Source organism: Salvelinus fontinalis, unplaced genomic scaffold (assembly GCF_029448725.1).
Source record: "Salvelinus fontinalis isolate EN_2023a unplaced genomic scaffold, ASM2944872v1 scaffold_0031, whole genome shotgun sequence".
Taxonomy (NCBI): domain Eukaryota; kingdom Metazoa; phylum Chordata; class Actinopteri; order Salmoniformes; family Salmonidae; genus Salvelinus; species Salvelinus fontinalis.
This window is the reverse complement of record NW_026600240.1, coordinates 691,174-713,069: the sequence shown is the minus strand read 5'-3', so window position 1 is coordinate 713,069 and position 21,896 is coordinate 691,174. Positions and strand designations below refer to the sequence as shown.

The following is a 21,896-nucleotide window of genomic DNA, read 5'->3' as shown; positions in this document are numbered from 1 at the left end:
GTGGGTAGAGTCCAGCGTGTGGGTAGAGTCCAGCGTGTGGGTAGAGTCCAGCGTGTGGGTAGAGTCCAGTGTGTGTGGGTAGAGTCCAGTGTGTGTGGGTAGAGTCCAGTGTGTGGGTAGAGTCCAGTCTGTGGGTAGAGTCCAGTCTGTTGGTAGAGTCCAGCCTGTGGGTAGAGTCCAGCCTGTTGGTAGAGTCCAGCCTGTGGGTAGAGTCCAGCCTGTGGGTAGAGTCCAGCCTGTGGGTAGAGTCCAGCGTGTGGGGGTAGAGTCCAGCGTGTGGGGGTAGAGTCCAGCGTGTGGGGGTAGAGTCCAGCGTGTGGGGGTAGAGTCCAGCGTGTGGGGGTAGAGTCCAGCGTGTGGGGGTAGAGTCCAGCGTGTGGGGGTAGAGTCCAGCGTGTGGGGGTAGAGTCCAGAGTGTGGGGGTAGAGTCCAGTGTGTGGGTAGAGTCCAGTCTGTGGGTAGAGTCCAGTCTGTTGGTAGAGTCCAGTCTGTTGGTAGAGTCCAGCCTGTGGGTAGAGTCCAGTCTGTTGGTAGAGTCCAGCCTGTGGGTAGAGTCCAGCCTGTGGGTAGAGTCCAGAGTGTGGGGGTAGAGTCCAGCCTGTGGGTAGAGTCCAGAGTGTGGGGGTGGGTCCAGCGTGTGGGGGTAGAGTCCAGCCTGTGGGTAGAGTCCAGAGTGTGGGGGTGAGTCCAGCGTGTGGGGGTAGAGTCCAGCGTGTGGGGGTAGAGTCCAGCGTGTGGGGGTAGAGTCCAGCGTGTGGGGGTAGAGTCCAGCGTGTGGGGGTAGAGTCCAGCGTGTGGGGGTAGAGTCCAGCGTGTGGGTAGAGTCCAGAGTGTGGGGGTAGAGTCCAGAGTGTGGGGGTAGAGTCCAGTGTGTGGGGGTAGAGTCCAGTGTGTGGGGGTAGAGTCCAATGTGTGGGGGTAGAGTCCAGTGTGTGGGTAGAGTCCAGAGTGTGGGGGTAGAGTCCAGAGTGTGGGGGTAGAGTCCAGAGTGTGGGGGTAGAGTCCAGAGTGTGGGGGTAGAGTCCAGAGTATGGGGGTAGAGTCCAGAGTGTGGGGGTAGAGTCCAGAGTGTGGGGGTAGAGTCCAGAGTGTGGGGGTAGAGTCCAGAGTGTGGGGGTAGAGTCCAGAGTGTGGGGGTAGAGTCCAGAGTGTGGGTAGAGTCCAGTGTGTGGGTGGGTAGAGTCCAGTGTGTGGGTGGGTAGAGTCCAGTCTGTGGGCGTAGAGTCCAGTGTGTGGGGGTAGAGTCCAGAGTGTGTGGGTAGATTCTAATGTGTGGGGGTAGAGTCTAGTGTGTGGGTAGAGTCCAGAGTGTGGGTAGAGTCCAGAGTGTGGGTAGAGTCCAGAGTGTGGGTAGAGTCCAGAGTGTGGGGGTAGAGTCCAGCGTGTGGGGGTAGAGTCCAGCGTGTGGGGGTAGAGTCCAGCGTGTGGGGGTAGAGTCCAGCGTGTGGGGGTAGAGTCCAGAGTGTGGGGGTAGAGTCCAGCGTGTGGGTAGAGTCCAGCGTGTGGGTAGAGTCCAGCGTGTGGGTAGAGTCCAGTGTGTGTGGGTAGAGTCCAGTGTGTGTGGGTAGAGTCCAGTGTGTGGGTAGAGTCCAGTCTGTGGGTAGAGTCCAGTCTGTTGGTAGAGTCCAGCCTGTGGGTAGAGTCCAGCCTGTTGGTAGAGTCCAGCCTGTGGGTAGAGTCCAGCCTGTGGGTAGAGTCCAGCCTGTGGGTAGAGTCCAGCGTGTGGGGGTAGAGTCCAGCGTGTGGGGGTAGAGTCCAGCGTGTGGGGGTAGAGTCCAGCGTGTGGGGGTAGAGTCCAGCGTGTGGGGGTAGAGTCCAGCGTGTGGGGGTAGAGTCCAGCGTGTGGGGGTAGAGTCCAGCGTGTGGGGGTAGAGTCCAGAGTGTGGGGGTAGAGTCCAGTGTGTGGGTAGAGTCCAGTCTGTGGGTAGAGTCCAGTCTGTTGGTAGAGTCCAGTCTGTTGGTAGAGTCCAGCCTGTGGGTAGAGTCCAGTCTGTTGGTAGAGTCCAGCCTGTGGGTAGAGTCCAGCCTGTGGGTAGAGTCCAGAGTGTGGGGGTAGAGTCCAGCCTGTGGGTAGAGTCCAGAGTGTGGGGGTGGGTCCAGCGTGTGGGGGTAGAGTCCAGCCTGTGGGTAGAGTCCAGAGTGTGGGGGTGAGTCCAGCGTGTGGGGGTAGAGTCCAGCGTGTGGGGGTAGAGTCCAGCGTGTGGGGGTAGAGTCCAGCGTGTGGGGGTAGAGTCCAGCGTGTGGGGGTAGAGTCCAGCGTGTGGGGGTAGAGTCCAGCGTGTGGGTAGAGTCCAGAGTGTGGGGGTAGAGTCCAGAGTGTGGGGGTAGAGTCCAGTGTGTGGGGGTAGAGTCCAGTGTGTGGGGGTAGAGTCCAATGTGTGGGGGTAGAGTCCAGTGTGTGGGTAGAGTCCAGAGTGTGGGGGTAGAGTCCAGAGTGTGGGGGTAGAGTCCAGAGTGTGGGGGTAGAGTCCAGAGTGTGGGGGTAGAGTCCAGAGTATGGGGGTAGAGTCCAGAGTGTGGGGGTAGAGTCCAGAGTGTGGGGGTAGAGTCCAGAGTGTGGGGGTAGAGTCCAGAGTGTGGGGGTAGAGTCCAGAGTGTGGGGGTAGAGTCCAGAGTGTGGGTAGAGTCCAGTGTGTGGGTGGGTAGAGTCCAGTGTGTGGGTGGGTAGAGTCCAGTCTGTGGGCGTAGAGTCCAGTGTGTGGGGGTAGAGTCCAGAGTGTGTGGGTAGATTCTAATGTGTGGGGGTAGAGTCTAGTGTGTGGGTAGAGTCCAGAGTGTGGGTAGAGTCCAGAGTGTGGGTAGAGTCCAGAGTGTGGGTAGAGTCCAGAGTGTGGGGGTAGAGTCCAGCGTGTGGGGGTAGAGTCCAGCGTGTGGGGGTAGAGTCCAGCGTGTGGGGGTAGAGTCCAGCGTGTGGGGGTAGAGTCCAGAGTGTGGGGGTAGAGTCCAGTGTGTGTGGGTAGAGTCCAGCGTGTGGGGGTAGAGTCCAGCGTGTGGGGGTAGAGTCCAGCGTGTGGGGGTAGAGTCCAGCGTGTGGGGGTAGAGTCCAGCGTGTGGGGGTAGAGTCCAGAGTGTGGGGGTAGAGTCCAGTGTGTGTGGGTAGAGTCCAGTGTGTGGGTAGAGTCCAGTCTGTGGGTAGAGTCCAGTCTGTTGGTAGAGTCCAGTCTGTTGGTAGAGTCCAGCCTGTGGGTAGAGTCCAGTCTGTTGGTAGAGTCCAGCCTGTGGGTAGAGTCCAGCCTGTGGGTAGAGTCCAGAGTGTGGGGGTAGAGTCCAGCCTGTGGGTAGAGTCCAGAGTGTGGGGGTGGGTCCAGCGTGTGGGGGTAGAGTCCAGCCTGTGGGTAGAGTCCAGAGTGTGGGGGTGAGTCCAGCGTGTGGGGGTAGAGTCCAGCGTGTGGGGGTAGAGTCCAGCGTGTGGGGGTAGAGTCCAGCGTGTGGGGGTAGATTCCAGCGTGTGGGGGTAGAGTCCAGCGTGTGGGGGTAGAGTCCAGCGTGTGGGTAGAGTCCAGAGTGTGGGGGTAGAGTCCAGTGTGTGGGGGTAGAGTCCAGTGTGTGGGGGTAGAGTCCAATGTGTGGGGGTAGAGTCCAGTGTGTGGGTAGAGTCCAGAGTGTGGGGGTAGAGTCCAGAGTGTGGGGGTAGAGTCCAGAGTGTGGGGGTAGAGTCCAGAGTGTGGGGGTAGAGTCCAGAGTATGGGGGTAGAGTCCAGAGTGTGGGGGTAGAGTCCAGAGTGTGGGGGTAGAGTCCAGAGTGTGGGGGTAGAGTCCAGAGTGTGGGGGTAGAGTCCAGAGTGTGGGGGTAGAGTCCAGAGTGTGGGGGTAGAGTCCAGAGTGTGGGTAGAGTCCAGTGTGTGGGTGGGTAGAGTCCAGTGTGTGGGTGGGTAGAGTCCAGTCTGTGGGCGTAGAGTCCAGTGTGTGGGGGTAGAGTCCAGAGTGTGGGGGTAGAGTCTAATGTGTGGGGGTAGAGTCTAGTGTGTGGGTAGAGTCCAGAGTGTGGGTAGAGTCCAGAGTGTGGGTAGAGTCCAGAGTGTGGGTAGAGTCCAGAGTGTGGGTAGAGTCCAGAGTGTGGGGGTAGAGTCCATGACATACAGACATACTGGGCCGTACCCACCCACCCTCTGTAGCGCCTTGCTTTCAGGTGCCTTGCAGTTGCCGTACCAAGCGGTGATACAGCCAGTCAAGATGCTCTCAATGGTGCAGCTGTAGAACTTTTTGAGAATCTGAGGGCCCATGCCAAATCTTTTCCGTCTCCTGAGGGAAAGAGGCGCTGACGTGCTCTCTTCAAGAGGCGCTGGCGTGCTCTCTTCAAGAGGAGCTGGCGTGCTCTCTTCAAGAGGCGCTGGCGTGCTCTCTTCAAGAGGAGCTGGCGTGCTCTCTTCAAGAGGCGCTGGCGTGCTCTCTTCAAGAGGCGGTGACGTGCTCTCTTCAAGAGGCGGTGACGTGCTCTCTTCAAGAGGCGCTGGCGTGCTCTCTTCAAGAGGCGGTGACGTGCTCTCTTCAAGAGGCGCTGGCGTGCTCTCTTCAAGAGGAGCTGGCGTGCTCTCTTCAAGAGGCGCTGGCGTGCTCTCTTCAAGAGGCGCTGGCGTGCTCTCTTCAAGAGGCGGTGACGTGCTCTCTTCAAGAGGAGCTGACGTGCTCTCTTCAAGAGGCGGTGACGTGCTCTCTTCAAGAGGCGGTGACGTGCTCTCTTCAAGAGGAGCTGACGTGCTCTCTTCAAGAGGCGGTGACGTGCTCTCTTCAAGAGGAGCTGACGTGCTCTCTTCAAGAGGCGGTGACGTGCTCTCTTCAAGAGGCGGTGACGTGCTCTCTTCAAGAGGAGCTGGCGTGCTCTCTTCAAGAGGCGGTGACGTGCTCTCTTCAAGAGGAGCTGGCGTGCTCTCTTCAAGAGGCGGTGACGTGCTCTCTTCAAGAGGCGCTGGCGTGCTCTCTTCATAAATGTGTTAATGTGTGTGGACCTTGTTTTTTCCTTCGTGATGTGGACAATGAGGAAGTTGAAGCTCTCGACCCGCTCCACTACAGCCCTGCTCGATGTGAATGGGGCCCCTCCTGTACTGTATGATCAGTACCTTTGTCTTGCTGACAAAGGGAGAGGTTGTTGTCCTGGCACCACACTGCCGTGTCTCTGAGCTCTTCTGGGTGCTCCGGACGACCAGCTGCTCTCCCTGTCCCAGGCTGTCCCGGGCTGTCCCGGGCTGTCCCGGGCTGTCCCGGGCTGTCCCGGGCTGTCCCAGGCTGTCCCGGGCTGTAGTCCCACCTGCTTCAAGGAGACCACCATCATGCCTGCAACTCTCATTTCTCCAGCGTTGCACTTCATCATTTATTTCCTTATAGCACACATGATTAATTTAAATTTATATACTGTACTTTTGCCATGATTAAATAATTCAGAATAGCCTACTACATCATGAGAAGGACCATCATTTAGCCATAGAGGATCAATAGCTTTTTTTTTAAATAGCCTAGCTGTGGATTGTGTGTAGCACAATAACAAGGCATAGCCTACAGTCAGGAATGGCACATCTGTCAGTGAACAAACAACATGTGGACAAAACAGGCCTTTCAAATACAACCAGGGGAGAACACAGGTTGTTAGGAAATGGCTCCTGCTGAAAAGACTCTGCTCCAAAAAGGCGAGGCACCCCCCCCGCCCCCAGCCCCAACCAGGCGAGGCCCCCCCCCGCCCTCAGCCCCAACCAGGCCCCCCCCGCCCCCAGCCCCAACCAGCCCCCCCCCGCCCTCAGCCCCAACCAGGCCCCCCCCCGCCCCCAGCCCCAACCAGGCCACCCCCCCCCCCCCCCCCCCCACCCCAACCAGGGCAGGCCCCGCCCCCAACCAAGCCCCCCCCCGCCCCAACCAGGCCAGCCCCCCCCCCCCCCCCTAGCCCCAACCAGGCCAACCCCCCCACACCCCCAGCCCCGACCAGGCCAGGCCGCCTCCAGCCCCAACCCCAACCAGCCCCCCGCCCCCCCGCTCCCAGCCCCAACCAGGCCAGGCCAGAGTAATAACAGACTGATAGAAATCTGCCCTGGAATTTAAGGACTTCATGTGCAGCGCCTGTTCTCACCACACGAGGGCGACCTTTGCTCAAACTTCATTGGCCACCGTCATTACCAATAGCATCACTTTGTGTAGGTACCGCAGCTTCCGGGTGTGTTCAGCGGTGGTTTATATATATATTTGATGCATTGTGTTTTATGACAGGTTAAAAGGCTTCTGGGAGTTATATATTGTCAAAACGAACCGAATATTTGGTCGTGGAAAACCCAAAGCACCTCCTCCTAATCTATCGGACTGCATAGAAAATGTAAGTCTTGTCTGGTGGTTGATTTTAGCTAGCTATGATGACAACCAGTCAGCTGAAATTAGCCAGCTAACGTTACCTAGCGATAGGTTGTTCATCTGTCAAAATCAAATCAACAGAACTCATCAACATCTAATCACATTACGGTTCAACAGTAGAGACATTAACCTGGATGGGATCATTTCACTTCAGCAAGTTACGGTTAGGGTCATTTTCATCTTGGGTCAAACAGCTAATAAACTGTCTTCTTTCCCAGCGTGGTAAAATCCTGTTATTTGGTGTCTTGCTGCTTCAGGCTATTACAGCAATGTAATTAGTTACTCCTGTTGTCTGTCCAGGTCTCATGTCTCTCCTAGCTGTAGGCCTGTCTGGGAACTGTCCAAGGGGCTGCATTTTCCTTCAGTTTAGCCCAAACATGTCATTTAAAAGGAAGGACTGGTGGTATCTGTGTCTTTAGACAGTATGTATTTATATGTCTGTGATTAACTGAGAGCTGTGTGATGTAGGTGGATGCCAGGGCGGAGTTTATGGATCAGAAGATCTCTCGTCTGGACGCTGAACTGATTAAGTATAAAGACCAAATGAAGAAGATGAGAGAAGGACCCTCTAAGGTTAGAGATTTAGTAGATGGCTCAGGTTAGAGGAGAAGTAGAGGGAAGGGAGGTGTTGGGAGATTTAGTAGATGGCTCAGGTTAGAGGAGAAGTAGAGGGAAGGGAGGTGTTGGGAGATTTAGTAGATGGCTCAGGTTAGAGGAGAAGTAGAGGGAAGGGAGGTGTTGGGAGATTTAGTAGATGGCTCAGGTTCGAGGGGAAGTAGAGGGAAGGGATGTGTTGGGAGATTTAGTACATGGCTCAGGTTCGAGGGGAAGTAGAGGGAAGGGAGGTGTTGGGAGATTTAGTACATGGCTCAGGTTCGAGGGGAAGTAGAGGGAAGGGATGTGTTGGGAGATTTAGTACATGGCTCAGGTTCGAGGGGAAGTAGAGGGAAGGGAGGTGTTGGGAGATTTAGTACATGGCTCAGGTTCGAGGGGAAGTAGAGGGAAAGGGAGGTGTTGGGAGATTTAGTACATGGCTCAGGTTCGAGGGGAAGTAGAGGGAAAGGGAGGTGTTGGGAGATTTAGCAGATGAGGAAATCCATTTGAATTCAATCACTTTTTGACAGCGTCCCTTTTGATTTAAACAAAACGTTCCATCTCTGTTTGCCCATGGAAGAAGAGGACAGGAAGTGACTTTTGAGACCTGAATGCCAAAACATTCAGGAGATAAAGGTCCTCAAAGTTTCCCCATTTTGCATACCCCACCATACCCCATCATACCCCACCATTCCCCACCATACCCCATCATACCCCACCATACCCCATCATACCCCACCATACCCCATCATACCCCATCATACCCCACCATACCACGAGACATCCATTTCAATTAAAAAGACCCCATCATACCCCATCATACCCCACCATACCCCATCATACCCCACCATACCCCATCATACCCCACCATACCCCATCATACCCCATCATACCCCATCATACCCCATCATACCCCACCATACCCCACCATACCCCACCATACCCCATCATACCCCACCATACCCCATCATACCCCACCATACCCCATCATACCCCATCATACCCCACCATACCCCACCATACCACGAGACAGCCATTTCAATTAAAAAGACCCCATCATACCCCATCATACCCCATCATACCCCACCATACCCCACCATACCACGAGACAGCCATTTCAATTAAAAAGACCCCATCATACCCCATCATACCCCATCATACCCCATCATACCCCACCATACCCCACCATACCCCATCATACCCCACCATACCCCACCATACCCCACCATACCCCACCATACCCCATCATACCCCACCATACCCCACCATACCCCACCATACCCCATCATACCCCACCATACCCCACCATACCACGAGACAGCCATTTCAATTAAAAAGACCCCATCATACCCCATCATACCCCACCATACCCCATCATACCCCACCATACCCCACCATACCCCACCATACCCCATCATACCCCATCATACCCCATCATACCCCACCATACCCCATCATACCCCATCATACCCCATCATACCCCATCATACCCCACCATACCCCATCATATCAATCAATCAATCAATCAATCAATTTTATTTTATATAGCCCTTCGTACATCAGATAATATCTCGAAGTGCTGTACAGAAACCCAGCCTAAAACCCCAAACAGCTAGAATGCAGGTGTAGAAGCACGGTGGCTAGGAAAAACTCCCTAGAAAGGCCAAAACCTAGGAAGAAACCTAGAGAGGAACCAGGCTATGAGGGGTGGCCAGTCCTCTTCTGGCTGTGCCGGGTGGAGATTATAACAGAACTATGCCAAGATGTTCAAAAATGTTCATAAGTGACAAGCATGGTCAAATAATAATCATGAATAATTTTCAGTTGGCTTTTCATAGCTGATCATTAAGAGTTGAAAAACAACAGGTCTGGGACAGGTAGGGGTTCCATAACCGCAGGCAGAAGAGTTGAAACTGGAATAGCAGCAAGGCCAGGCGGACTGGGGGCAGCAAGGAGTCACCACGGCCGGTAGTCCCGACGTATGGTCCTGGGGCTCAGGTCCTCCGAGAGAAAGAGAGAAGGAGAAAATTAGAGAGAGCCAAGATTTTCAAAATGTTCATAAATGACAAGCATGGTCAAATAATAATCAGGAATAAATCTCAGTTGGCCTTTCATAGCCGATCATTAAGAGTTGAAAACAGCAGGTCTGGGACAGGTAGGGGTTTCGTAACCGCAGGCAGAAACAGTTGAAACTGGAATAACAGCAAGGCCGGGCGGACTGGGGACAGCAAGGTGTCAGCATGCCCGGTAGTCCTGACGTATGGTCCTAGGGCTCAGGTTCTCAGAGAGAAAGAGAGAACGAGAGAATTAGAGAGAGCATACTTAAATTCACACAGGACACTGGATAAGACAGGAGAAGTATTCCAGGTATAACCAACAGACCCTAGCCCCCCGACACATAAACTACTGCAGCATAAATACTGGAGGCTGAGACAGGAGCGGTCAGGAGACACTGTGGCCCCATCCGAAGAAACCCCCGGACAGGGCCAAACAGGAAGGATATAACCCCACCCACTCTGCCAAAGCACAGCCCCCACACCACTAGAGGGATATCCTCAACCACCAACTTACAATCCTGAGACAAGGCCGAGTATAGCCCACAAAGGTCTCCACCACAGCACAACCAAGGGGGGGCGCCAACCCAGACAGGAAGTTCACGTCAGTAACTCAACCCACTCAAGTGACGCACCCCTCCTAGGGACGGCATGAAAGAGCACCAGCAAGCCAGTGACTCAGCCCCAGTAACAGGGTTAGAGGCAGAGAATCCCAGTGGAGAGAGGGGAACCGGCCCTGGAGAGACAGCAAGGGCGGTTCGTTGCTCCAGAGCCTTTCCGTTCACCTTCACACTCCTGGGCCAGACTACACTCAATCATATGACCTACTGAAGAGATAAGTCTTCAGTAAAGACTTAAAGGTTGAGACTGAGTCTGCGTCTCTCACATGGGTAGGCAGACTGTTCCATAAAAATGGAGATCTATAGGAGAAAGCCCTGCCTCCAGCTGTTTGCTTAGAAATTTTAGGGACAATTAGGAGGCCTGCGTCTTGTGACCGTAGCGTACGTGTAGGTATGTACGGCAGGACCAACTCGGAAAGATAGGTAGGAGCAGCCCATGTAACGCTTTAAAGGTTAACAGTAAAACCTTGAAATCAGCCCTTGCCTTAACGGGAAGCCAGTGTAGGGAAGCTAGCACTGGAGTAATATGATCAAATTTCTTGGTTCTAGTCAGGATTCTAGCAGCCGTATTTAGCACTAACTGAAGTTTATTTAGTGCTTTATCCGGGTAGCCGGAAAGTAGAGCATTGCAGTAGTCTAACCTAGAAGTAACAAATGCATGGATTAATTTTTCTGCATCATTTTTGGACAGAAAATTTCTGATTTTTGCAATGTTACGTAGATGCAAAAAAGCTGTCCTTGAAACAGTCTTGATATGTTCGTCAAAAGAGAGATCAGGGTCAAGAGTAACGCCGAGGTCCTTCACAGTTTTATTTGAGACGACTTTACAACCATCAAGATGAATTGTCAGATTTAACAGAAGATCTCTTTGTTTCTTGGGACCTAGAACAAGCATCTCTGTTTTGTCCGAGTTTAAAAGTAGAAAGTTTTCAGCCATCCACTTCCTTATGTCTGAAACACAGGCTTCTAGCGAGGGCAATTTTGGGGCTTCACCATGTTTCATTGAAATGTACAGCTGTGTGTCATCCGTATAGCAGTGAAAGTTAACATTATGTTTTCGAATAACATCCCCAAGAGGTAAAATATATAGTGAAAACAATAGTGGTCCTAAAACGGAACCTTGAGGAACACCGAAATGTACAGTTGATTTGTCAGAGGACAGACCATTCACAGAGACAAACTGATATCTTTCCGACAGGTAAGATCTAAACCAGGCCAGAACTTGTCCGTGTAGACCAATTTGGGTTTCCAGTCTCTCCAAAAGAATGTGGTGATCGATGGTGTCAAAGGCAGCACTAAGGTCTAGTAGCACGAGGACAGATGCAGAGCCTCGGTCTGACGCCATTAAAAGGTCATTTACCACCTTCACAAGTGCAGTCTCAGTGCTATGATTGGGTCTAAAACCAGACTGAAGCATTTCGTATACATTGTTTGTCTTCAGAAAGGCAGTGAGTTGCTGCGCAACAGCTTTTTCTAAAATTTTTGAGAGGAATGGAAGATTCGATATAGGCCGATAGTTTTTTATATTTTCCGGGTCAAGGTTTGGCTTTTTCAAGAGAGGCTTTATCACTGCCACTTTTAGTGAGTTTGGTACACATCCGGTGGATAGAGAGCTGTTTATTATGTTCAACATAGGAGGGCCAAGCACAGGAAGCAGCTCCTTCAGCAGTTTATTAGGAATAGGATCCAGTATGCAGCTTGAAGGTTTAGAGGCCATGATTATTTTCATCATTGTGTCAAGAGATATAGTACTAAAACACTTAAGTGTCTCTCCCGATCCCAGGCCCTCGCAGAGCTGTGCAGATCCAGGACAGCTAAGCCCTGGAGGAATACGCAGATTCAAAGAGGAGTCCGTAATTTGCTTTCTAATGGTCATGATCTTTTCCTCAAAGAAGTTCATGAATTTATTACTGCTGAAGTGAAAGCCATCCTCTCTTGGGGAATGCTGCTTTTTAGTTAGCTTTGCAACAGTATCAAAAAGAAATTTTGGATTGTTCTTATTTTCCTCGATTAAGTTGGAAAAGTAGGATGATCGAGCAGCAGTGAGGGCTCTTCGGTACTGCACGGTACTGTCTTTCCAAGCTAGTCGGAAGACTTCCAGTTTTGTGTGGCGCCATTTCCGTTCCAATTTCCTGGAAGCTTGCTTCAAAGCTCGGGTATTTTCTGTATACCAGGGAGCTAGTTTCTTATGACAAATGTTTTTCGTTTTTAGGGGTGCAACTGCATCTAGGGTATTGCGCAAGGTTAAATTGAGTTCCTCAGTTAAGTGGTTAACTGATTTTTGTCCTCTGACGTCCTTGGGTAGGCAGAAGGAGTCTGGAAGGGCATCAAGGAATTTTTGTGTTGTCTGAGAATTTATAGCACGACTTTTGATGCTCCTTGGTTGGGGTCTGAGCAGATTATTTGTTGCGATTGCAAACGTAATAAAATGGTGGTCCGATAGTCCAGGATTATGTGGAAAAACATTAAGATCTACAACATTTATTCCATGGGACAAAACTAGGTCCAGAGTATGACTGTGGCAGTGAGTAGGTCCAGAGACATGTTGGACAAAACCCACTGAGTCGATGATGGCTCCGAAAGACTTTTGGAGTGGGTCTGTGGACTTCTCCATGTGAATATTAAAATCACCAAAAATTAGAATATGATCTGCTATGACTACAAGGTCTGATAGGAATTCAGGAAACTCAGAGAGGAACGCTGTATATGGCCCAGGAGGCCTGTAAACAGTAGCTATAAAAAGTGATTGAGTAGGCTGCATAGATTTCATGACTAGAAGCTCAAAAGACGAAAACGCCATTTTTTTTTTTGTAAATTGAAATTTGCTATCGTAGATGTTAGCAACACCTCCGCCTTTGCGGGATGCACGGGGGATATGGTCACTAGTGTAACCAGGAGGTGAGGCCTCATTTAACACAGTAAATTCATCAGGCTCAAGCCATGTTTCAGTCAGGCCAATCACATCAAGATTATGATCAGTGATTAGTTCATTGACTATGACTGCCTTTGAAGTGAGGGATCTAACATTAAGTAACCCTATTTTGAGATGTGAGGTATCACGATCTCTATCAATAATGGCAGGAATGGAGGAGGTCTTTATCCTAATAAGATTGCTAAGGCGAACACCGCCATGTTTAGTTTTTCCCAACCTAGGTCGAGGCACAGACACAGTCTCAATGGGTATGGCTGAGGTGACTACACTGACTGTGCTATTGGCAGACTCCACTAAGCTGGCAGGTTGGCTAACAGCCTGCTGCCTGGCCTGCACCCTCTCTGTCACCTTTCACCACAGATGGGATGTCTCCTGGTCTGATAAACACCGCTCTGCCACCTTTCACCTCAGATGGGATGTCTCCTGGTCTGATAAACACCGCTCTGCCACCTTTCACCTCAGATGGGATGTCTCCTGGTCTGATAAACAGCTCTCTGCCACCTTTCACCCCAGATGGGATGTCTCCTGGTCTGATAAACACCGCTCTGCCACCTTTCACCTCAGATGGGATGTCTCCTGGTCTGATAAACACCTCTCTATCACCTTTCACCTCAGATGGGATGTCTCCTGGTCTGATAAACACCTCTCTGTCACCTTTCACCTCAGATGGGATGTCTCCTGGTCTGACAAACACCTCTCTGTCACCTTTCACCTCAGATGGGATGTCTCCTGGTCTGATAAACACCTCTCTGTCACCTTTCACCTCAGATGGGATGTCTCCTGGTCTGATCAACACCTCTCTGTCACCTTTCACCTCAGATGGGATGTCTCCTGGTCTGATAAACACCGCTCTGTCACCTTTCACCTCAGATGGGATGTCTCCTGGTCTGATAAACACCTCTCTGTCACCTTTCACCACAGATGGGATGTCTCCTGGTCTGATAAACACCTCTCTGCCACCTTTCACCTCAGATGGGATGTCTCCTGGTCTGATAAACACCGCTCTGCCACCTTTCACCTCAGATGGGATGTCTCCTGGTCTGATAAACAGCTCTCTGCCACCTTTCACCCCAGATGGGATGTCTCCTGGTCTGATAAACAGCTCTCTGCCACCTTTCACCCCAGATGGGATGTCTCCTGGTCTGATAAACACCGCTCTGCCACCTTTCACCTCAGATGGGATGTCTCCTGGTCTGATAAACACCTCTCTATCACCTTTCACCTCAGATGGGATGTCTCCTGGTCTGATAAACACCTCTCTGTCACCTTTCACCTCAGATGGGATGTCTCCTGGTCTGACAAACACCTCTCTGTCACCTTTCACCTCAGATGGGATGTCTCCTGGTCTGATAAACACCTCTCTGTCACCTTTCACCTCAGATGGGATGTCTCCTGGTCTGATCAACACCTCTCTGTCACCTTTCACCTCAGATGGGATGTCTCCTGGTCTGATAAACACCTCTCTGCCACCTTTCACCACAGATGGGATGTCTCCTGGTCTGATAAACACCTCTCTATCTCTGCCACCTTTCACCTCAGATGGGATGTCTCCTGGTCTGATAAACACCTCTCTATCTCTGCCACCTTTCACCTCAGATGGGATGTCTCCTGGTCTGATAAACACCTCTCTATCTCTGCCACCTTTCACCACAGATGGGATGTCTCCTGGTCTGATAAACACCTCTCTATCTCTGTCACCTTTCACCTCAGATGGGATGTCTCCTGGTCTGATAAACACCTCTCTATCTCTGCCACCTTTCACCTCAGATGGGATGTCTCCTGGTCTGATAAACACCGCTCTGCCACCTTTCACCTCAGATGGGATGTCTCCTGGTCTGATAAACACCTCTCTGTCACCTTTCACCTCAGATGGGATGTCTCCTGGTCTGACAAACACCTCTCTGTCACCTTTCACCTCAGATGGGATGTCTCCTGGTCTGATAAACACCTCTCTGTCACCTTTCACCTCAGATGGGATGTCTCCTGGTCTGATCAACACCTCTCTGTCACCTTTCACCTCAGATGGGATGTCTCCTGGTCTGATAAACACCTCTCTGCCACCTTTCACCACAGATGGGATGCCTCCTGGTCTGATAAACACCTCTCTATCTCTGTCACCTTTCACCTCAGATGGGATGTCTCCTGGTCTGATAAACACCTATCTGTCACCTTTCACCCCAGATGGGATGTCTCCTGGTCTGATAAACACCTCTCTGTCACCTTTCACCCCAGATGGGATGTCTCCTGGTCTGATAAACACCGCTCTGTCACCTTTCACCTCAGATGGGATGTCACCTGGTCTGAAGAACACCTCTCTGTCACCTTTCACCACAGATGGGATGTCACCTGGTCTGATAAACACCTATCTGTCACCTTTCACCCCAGATGGGATGTCTCCTGGTCTGATAAACACCTCTCTGTCACCTTTCACCTCAGATGGGATGTCTCCTGGTCTGATAAACACCTCTCTATCTCTGTCACCTTTCACCTCAGATGGGATGTCTCCTGGTCTGATAAACACCTCTCTGTCACCTTTCACCTCAGATGGGATGTCTCCTGGTCTGATAAACACCTCTCTGTCACCTTTCACCTCAGATGGGATGTCTCCTGGTCTGATAAACACCGCTCTGCCACCTTTCACCTCAGATGGGATGTCTCCTGGTCTGACAAACACCTCTCTGTCACCTTTCACCCCAGATGGGATGTCTCCTGGTCTGATAAACAGCTCTCTGCCACCTTTCACCTCAGATGGGATGTCTCCTGGTCTGATAAACACCTCTCTGTCACCTTTCACCCCAGATGGGATGTCTCCTGGTCTGATAAACACCTCTCTGTCACCTTTCACCTCAGATGGGATGTCTCCTGGTCTGATAAACACCGCTCTGTCACCTTTCACCTTTCACCCCAGATGGGATGTCTCCTGGTCTGATAAACACCTCTCTGTCACCTTTCACCTCAGATGGGATGTCTCCTGGTCTGATAAACACCTCTCTGTCACCTTTCACCTCAGATGGGATGTCTCCTGGTCTGATAAACACCTCTCTGTCACCTTTCACCCCAGATGGGATGTCTCCTGGTCTGATAAACACCGCTCTGCCACCTTTCACCCCAGATGGGATGTCTCCTGGTCTGATAAACACCGCTCTGTCACCTTTCACCCCAGATTGTATGTCTCCTGGTCTGATAAACACCTCTCTGTCACCTTTCACCCCAGATGGGATGTCTCCTGGTCTGATAAACACCTCTCTGTCACCTTTCACCTCAGATGGGATGTCTCCTGGTCTGACAAACACCACTCTGTCACCTTTCACCCCAGATGGGATGTCTCCTGGTCTGATAAACACCGCTCTGCCACCTTTCACCTCAGATGGGATGTCTCCTGGTCTGACAAACACCGCTCTGTCACCTTTCACCCCAGATGGGATGTCTCCTGGTCTGATAAACACCTCTCTGTCACCTTTCACCTCAGATGGGATGTCTCCTGGTCTGATAAACACCTCTCTGTCACCTTTCACCTCAGATGGGATGTCTCCTGGTCTGATAAACACCTCTCTGTCACCTTTCACCTCAGATGGGATGTCTCCTGGTCTGATAAACAGCTCTCTGCCACCTTTCACCCCAGATGGGATGTCTCCTGGTCTGATAAACACCGCTCTGCCACCTTTCACCTCAGATGGGATGTCTCCTGGTCTGACAAACACCGCTCTGTCACCTTTCACCCCAGATGGGATGTCTCCTGGTCTGATAAACACGGCTCTGTCACCTTTCCCCTCAGATGGGATGTCACCTGGTCTGATAAACACCGCTCTGTCACCTTTCACCTCAGATGGGATGTCTCCTCCTCTGATAAACACCTCTCTGTCACCTTTCACCACAGATGGGATGTCACCTGGTCTGATAAACACCTCTCTGTCACCTTTCACCTCAGATGGGATGTCTCCTGGTCTGATAAACACCTCTCTGTCACCTTTCACCTCAGATGGGATGTCTCCTGGTCTGATAAACACCTCTCTGTCACCTTTCACCACAGATGGGATGTCTCCTGGTCTGATAAACACCGCTCTGTCACCTTTCACCCCAGATGGGATGTCTCATGGTCTGATCAACACCTCTCTGTCACCTTTCACCCCAGATGGGATGTCTCCTGGTCTGATAAACACCCCTCTGTCACCTTTCACCTCAGATGGAATGTCACCTGGTCTGATAAACACCGCTCTGTCACCTTTCACCTCAGATGGGATGTCTCCTGGTCTGATAAATACCTCTCTGTCACCTTTCACCTCAGATGGGATATCTCCTGGTCTGATAAACACCTCTCTGTCACCTTTCACCTCAGATGGGATGTCTCCTGGTCTGATAAACACCTCTCTGTCACCTTTCACCACAGATGGGATGTCACCTGGTCTGATAAACACCTCTCTGTCACCTTTCACCCCAGATGGGATGTCTCCTGGTCTGATAAACACCTCTCTGTCACCTTTCACCCCAGATGGGATGTCTCCTGGTCTGATAAACACCGCTCTGTCACCTTTCACCCCAGATGGGATGTCTCCTGGTCTGATAAACACCTCTCTGTCACCTTTCACCTCAGATGGAATGTCACCTGGTCTGATAAACACAGCTCTGTCACCTTTCACCTCAGATGGGATGTCTCCTGGTCTGATAAACATCTCTCTGTCACCTTTCACCCCAGATGGGATTTCTCCTGGTCTGATAAAAACCTCTCTGTCACCTTTCACCCCAGATGGGATGTCTCCTGGTCTGATAAACACCTCTCTTTCACCTTTCACCCCAGATGGGATGTCTCCTGGTCTGATAAACACCTCTCTGTCACCTTTCACCCCAGATGGGATGTCTCCTGGTCTGATAAACATCCCTCTGTCACCTTTCACCTCAGATGGGATGTCTCCTTGTCTGATAAACACCTCTCTGTCACCTTTCACCTCAGATGGAATGTCTCCTGGTCTGATAAACACCGCTCTGTCACCTTTCACCTCAGATGGGATGTCTCCTGGTCTGATAAACACCTCTCTGTCACCTTTCACCCCAGATGGGATGTCTCCTGGTCTGATAAACATATCTCTGCCACCTTTCACCTCAGATGGGATGTCTCCTGGTCTGATAAACACCTCTCTGTCACCTTTCACCCCAGATGGGATGTCTCCTGGTCTGATAAACACCTCTCTGTCACCTTTCACCTCAGATGGGATGTCTCCTGGTCTGATATTCACCTCTCTGTCACCTTTCACCTCAGATGGGATGTCTCCTGGTCTGATATTCACCTATCTGTCACCTTTCACCACAGATGGGATGTCACCTGGTCTGATAAACACCTCTCTGTCACCTTTCACCTCAGATGCAGAATGCCGACATTGGTTGAGGCAAAAATAACATACAGTGGGGAGAACAAGTATTTGATAGCATGCCAATTTTGCAGGTTTTCCTACTTACAAAGCATGTAGAGGTCTGTAATTTTTATCATAGGTACACTTCAACTGTGAGAGACGGAATCTAAAAATCCAGAAAATCACATTGTATGACTTTTAAGTAATGAATTAGCATTTTATTGCATGACATAAGTATTTGATCACCTACCAACCAGTAAGAATTCCGGCTCTCACAGACCTGTTAGTTTTTCTTTAAGAAGCCCTCCTGTTCTCCACTCATTACCTGTATTAACTGCACCTGTTTGAACTCGTTACCTGTATAAAAGACTTATCTTTACCTTAAACTGACTGATATGTTATTGTTATTTTGTATTATGCTAATTATTTCAGTAGTGGACATTGACTCTAGGGTTTTTTAAACACTTATTTTCTTGTTTTTCCAGGATGGTGTTCTGGTGGATGAGTTTGGTCTGCCACAGATCCCTGCAACATAAAACTACAGATCCCTGCTACATAAAACTACAGATCCCTGCTACATAAAACTACAGATCCCTGCTACATAAAACTACAGATCCCTGCTACATAAAACTACAGATCCCTGCTACAAAAAACTACAGATCCCTGCTACATAGAACTACAGATCCCTGCTACATAAAACTACAGATCCCTGCTACATAAAACTACAGATCCCTGCTACATAAAACTACAGATCCCTGCTACATAAAACTACAGATCCCTGCTACATAAAACTACAGATCCCTGCATCATAAAACTACAGATCCCTGCTACATAAAACTACAGATCCCTGCTACATAGGACTACAGATCCCTGCTACATAATACTACAGATCCCTGCTACATAGAACTACAGATCCCTGCTACATAAAACTACAGATCCCTGCTACATAAAACTACAGATCCCTGCTACATAACACTACAGATCCCTGCTACATAAAACTACAGATCCCTGCATCATAAAACTACAGATCCCTGCTACATAAAACTACAGATCCCTGCATCATAAAACTACAGATCCCTGCTACATAAAACTACAGATCCCTGCTACATAAAACTACAGATCCCTGCTACATAGAACTACAGATCCCTGCTACTTAGAACTACAGATCCCTGCTACATAAAACTACAGATCCCTGCATCATAAAACTACAGATCCCTGCTACATAAAACTACAGATCCCTGCTACATAAAACTACAGATCCCTGCTACATAAAACTACAGATTTCTGCTACATAAAACTACAAATCCCTGCTACACTTTTATATGTAGAGCAACATTTATACGTTACAATGATCTGACCTGAGAACAGGTTACATAACGTACTACCACTGTATTACTAAGGTATTGATGCTGTTTTGGAGAGGAGTTTATATTGTTACCGATAGGGTTTACGTTTACCTAAAGCCGTCCCTTTAAATTTGGTTTACCTTTAATTAGAATGTTCTCGCCAGACTCAGTGGAGGTTCAGAGTATTACGGATCAATGATACAAAGACTCATACATTTTCTTCCTTTTCAGCACCAATTGTTAGATTTTTAAATGCTCTGATCTTGTCTATTATTTCGGGTTAGGAAAGTAGAAACCGGTTTGGAAAGTAGAATCCGGTTTGGAAAGTAGAAACCGGTTTGGAAAGTAGAAACCGGTTTGGAAAGTAGAAACCGGTTAGGAAAGTAGAAACCGGTTAGGAAAGTAGAAACCGGTTTGGAAAGTAGAAACCGGTTTGGAAAGTAGAAACCGGTTAGGAGAACCTTTAAGCAGTAAATATATTGGTGAATAAAACCTACAGTGGTTTGATTCATCCTGAAAGTTGTCATATTCAGTTGTTCAATCCATGAAGTATTGGAAGGGGAGAAAAGTGTACAACAGGGGTTGACCAGTAGTCCTATAAAACTATCCTAATAATCATCACTAATCGTGGAACTGTGGTGACAACGGCCAGTCGTCTTGAACCACCAGGCTCCAGGTATATACTGCTATGTGTGGTCTGCGTTTCATAATGATTCACATCATAGGCGAAATTACCCCAACATTCAGAACGGGTCAATCCCCCCTCCCCCCCCCCCTAATCATTTCTTTAAATAAATAAAAAATGATTGCAGGCAATGCGTTTTAAAATGTTTTACAAATATTGCCCTTGATTGAAATAGGCTAAAGGTCCCAAATTACATTACATTTAAGTCATTTAGCAGACGCTCTTATCCAGAGTGACTTACTCATCCTGGTCCCCCCGTGGGAATTGAACCCTGGTCCCCCCGTGGGAATTGAACCCACAACCCTGGCGTTGCAAGCGCCATGCTCTACCAACTGAGCCATACGGGACCGTATGATTGTACAACTTGTAAAACATTAGCTTAATATGATCTACTATTGCTAGCGTCCCTCAGGAACAGCCACACCAACATGAGAGGGAAGAAAGGTCAACTAACAATGGAATGGTGCAACATGTAAGGAAACTAACATTAACTAATCCTTGCGACAGATCCTTGTTATCATGCTGAAACATGAGGTGATGGAGGAGGATAAATGGCACAGCAATGGGCTTCAGGAACTCGTTACAGTATCTCTGTGTGTTCAAATTTCCATAGATAAAATGCAGTTGTGTTCATTGTCCGTAGCTTATGCCTGCCCATAGCATAACCCCACCGTTACCATGGGGCACTCTGTTCACAACGTTGACATCAGGAAACCACTCACCCACACGATGCCATTCATCCGTGTAGAGCACACGTCTCCAGCGTGCCAGTTGCCATCGCAGGTGAGCATTTGCCCACTGAGGTCAGCTATGACGCCGAACTGCAGTCAGGTCAAGACCCTGGTGAGGATGACGAGCACGCCGATGTGCTTCTCTGAGACAGTTTTCTGACAGTTTGTGCAGAAATTCTTCAGTTGTGCAAACCCCACAGTTCCATCAGCTGTCCAGGTGGCTGGTCTCAGATGATCTCGCAGCTGAAGAACAAAGACGGTGACTGATGGAGTGCTGCATCAGATGACCTGTCCTCCACAATCAGCCGGCCCCAATTGAGATGGTCTGGGATGAGTTGGACCGCAGACTGAAGGAAAAGCAGTTAACAAGTGCTCAGCATATGTTGGAACTCCTTCAAGACTTTTGGAAAAACATTCCAGGTGAAGCTGGTTGAGAGAATGCCAAGAGTGTGCAAAGCTCTCATCAAAGCAAAGGGTGGCTACTTTGAAGAATCTAAAATATATTTTGATTTGTTTAACACTTTTTTGGTTACTTCATGATTCCATATATGTTATTTCATAGTTTTGATGTCTTCACTATTATTCTACAATGTAGAAAATTGTAAAAATAAAGAAAAACCCTTGAATGAGTATTTGTGTCATGTACATGGTGAGATCTTTAATAATAAACTAAACCGACACTTCAACTAACACGTAACATGTCGACATTTTTAAGGCGTTCATGGTAAGATCTTTCATAATAAACTTACAAGCAAACCGACAGGTGATGTGTCTTACACTACGTCTACATGACATGTACGTGTCATGTAAGGTTTGACACCTTAGAAAAAAAAACATGTCTCCATTGATAGTTCATGTTAATTGATAGAGGTATTTTATGAAAGACGTTAGGTGACTTGGTGAGAGGTGTCAGTAGCTTCACGAGGCTTAATTCTGGCACTTATCACCACCCATATGCTCCTCCTATAACACCATGAGTAACACACACGTCAGGTCATGTTGGAAACTTATGCCGTGTTCAAAACAACTGGGAACTCTGAAAAATACGAGTTCAAATCATGACGTCAGTGATTTTCAGGTCGGAGAGTCGGAGCTCTAGAAAGAGCCCTGAGTTCCAAGTCAGAATTCCAAGTTGGATGACCGTTCAAATAGATTTTTCCCAGTGGGAGCTAGTTATTTTCAGAGTACCCAGTTGTTTAAAAAGCACTGAAGTCTGAGATTTCCGAGTTCCAAAATCCCTGTTTTGAATGCGGCAATAG

At 49.6% G+C, this 21,896-nt stretch overlaps 1 long non-coding RNA gene across 1 annotated transcript; it reads left to right on the top strand.

Annotated features, from left to right (window-relative positions):
- The first annotated feature begins 6,114 nt into the window (after window positions 1-6,114).
- Window positions 6,115-21,896, top strand: LOC129842301 (uncharacterized). Its single transcript, XR_008757537.1, has 3 exons — window positions 6,115-6,295; window positions 6,799-6,903; window positions 18,361-21,896. It is a non-coding gene; the product is annotated as an uncharacterized LOC129842301 (long non-coding RNA).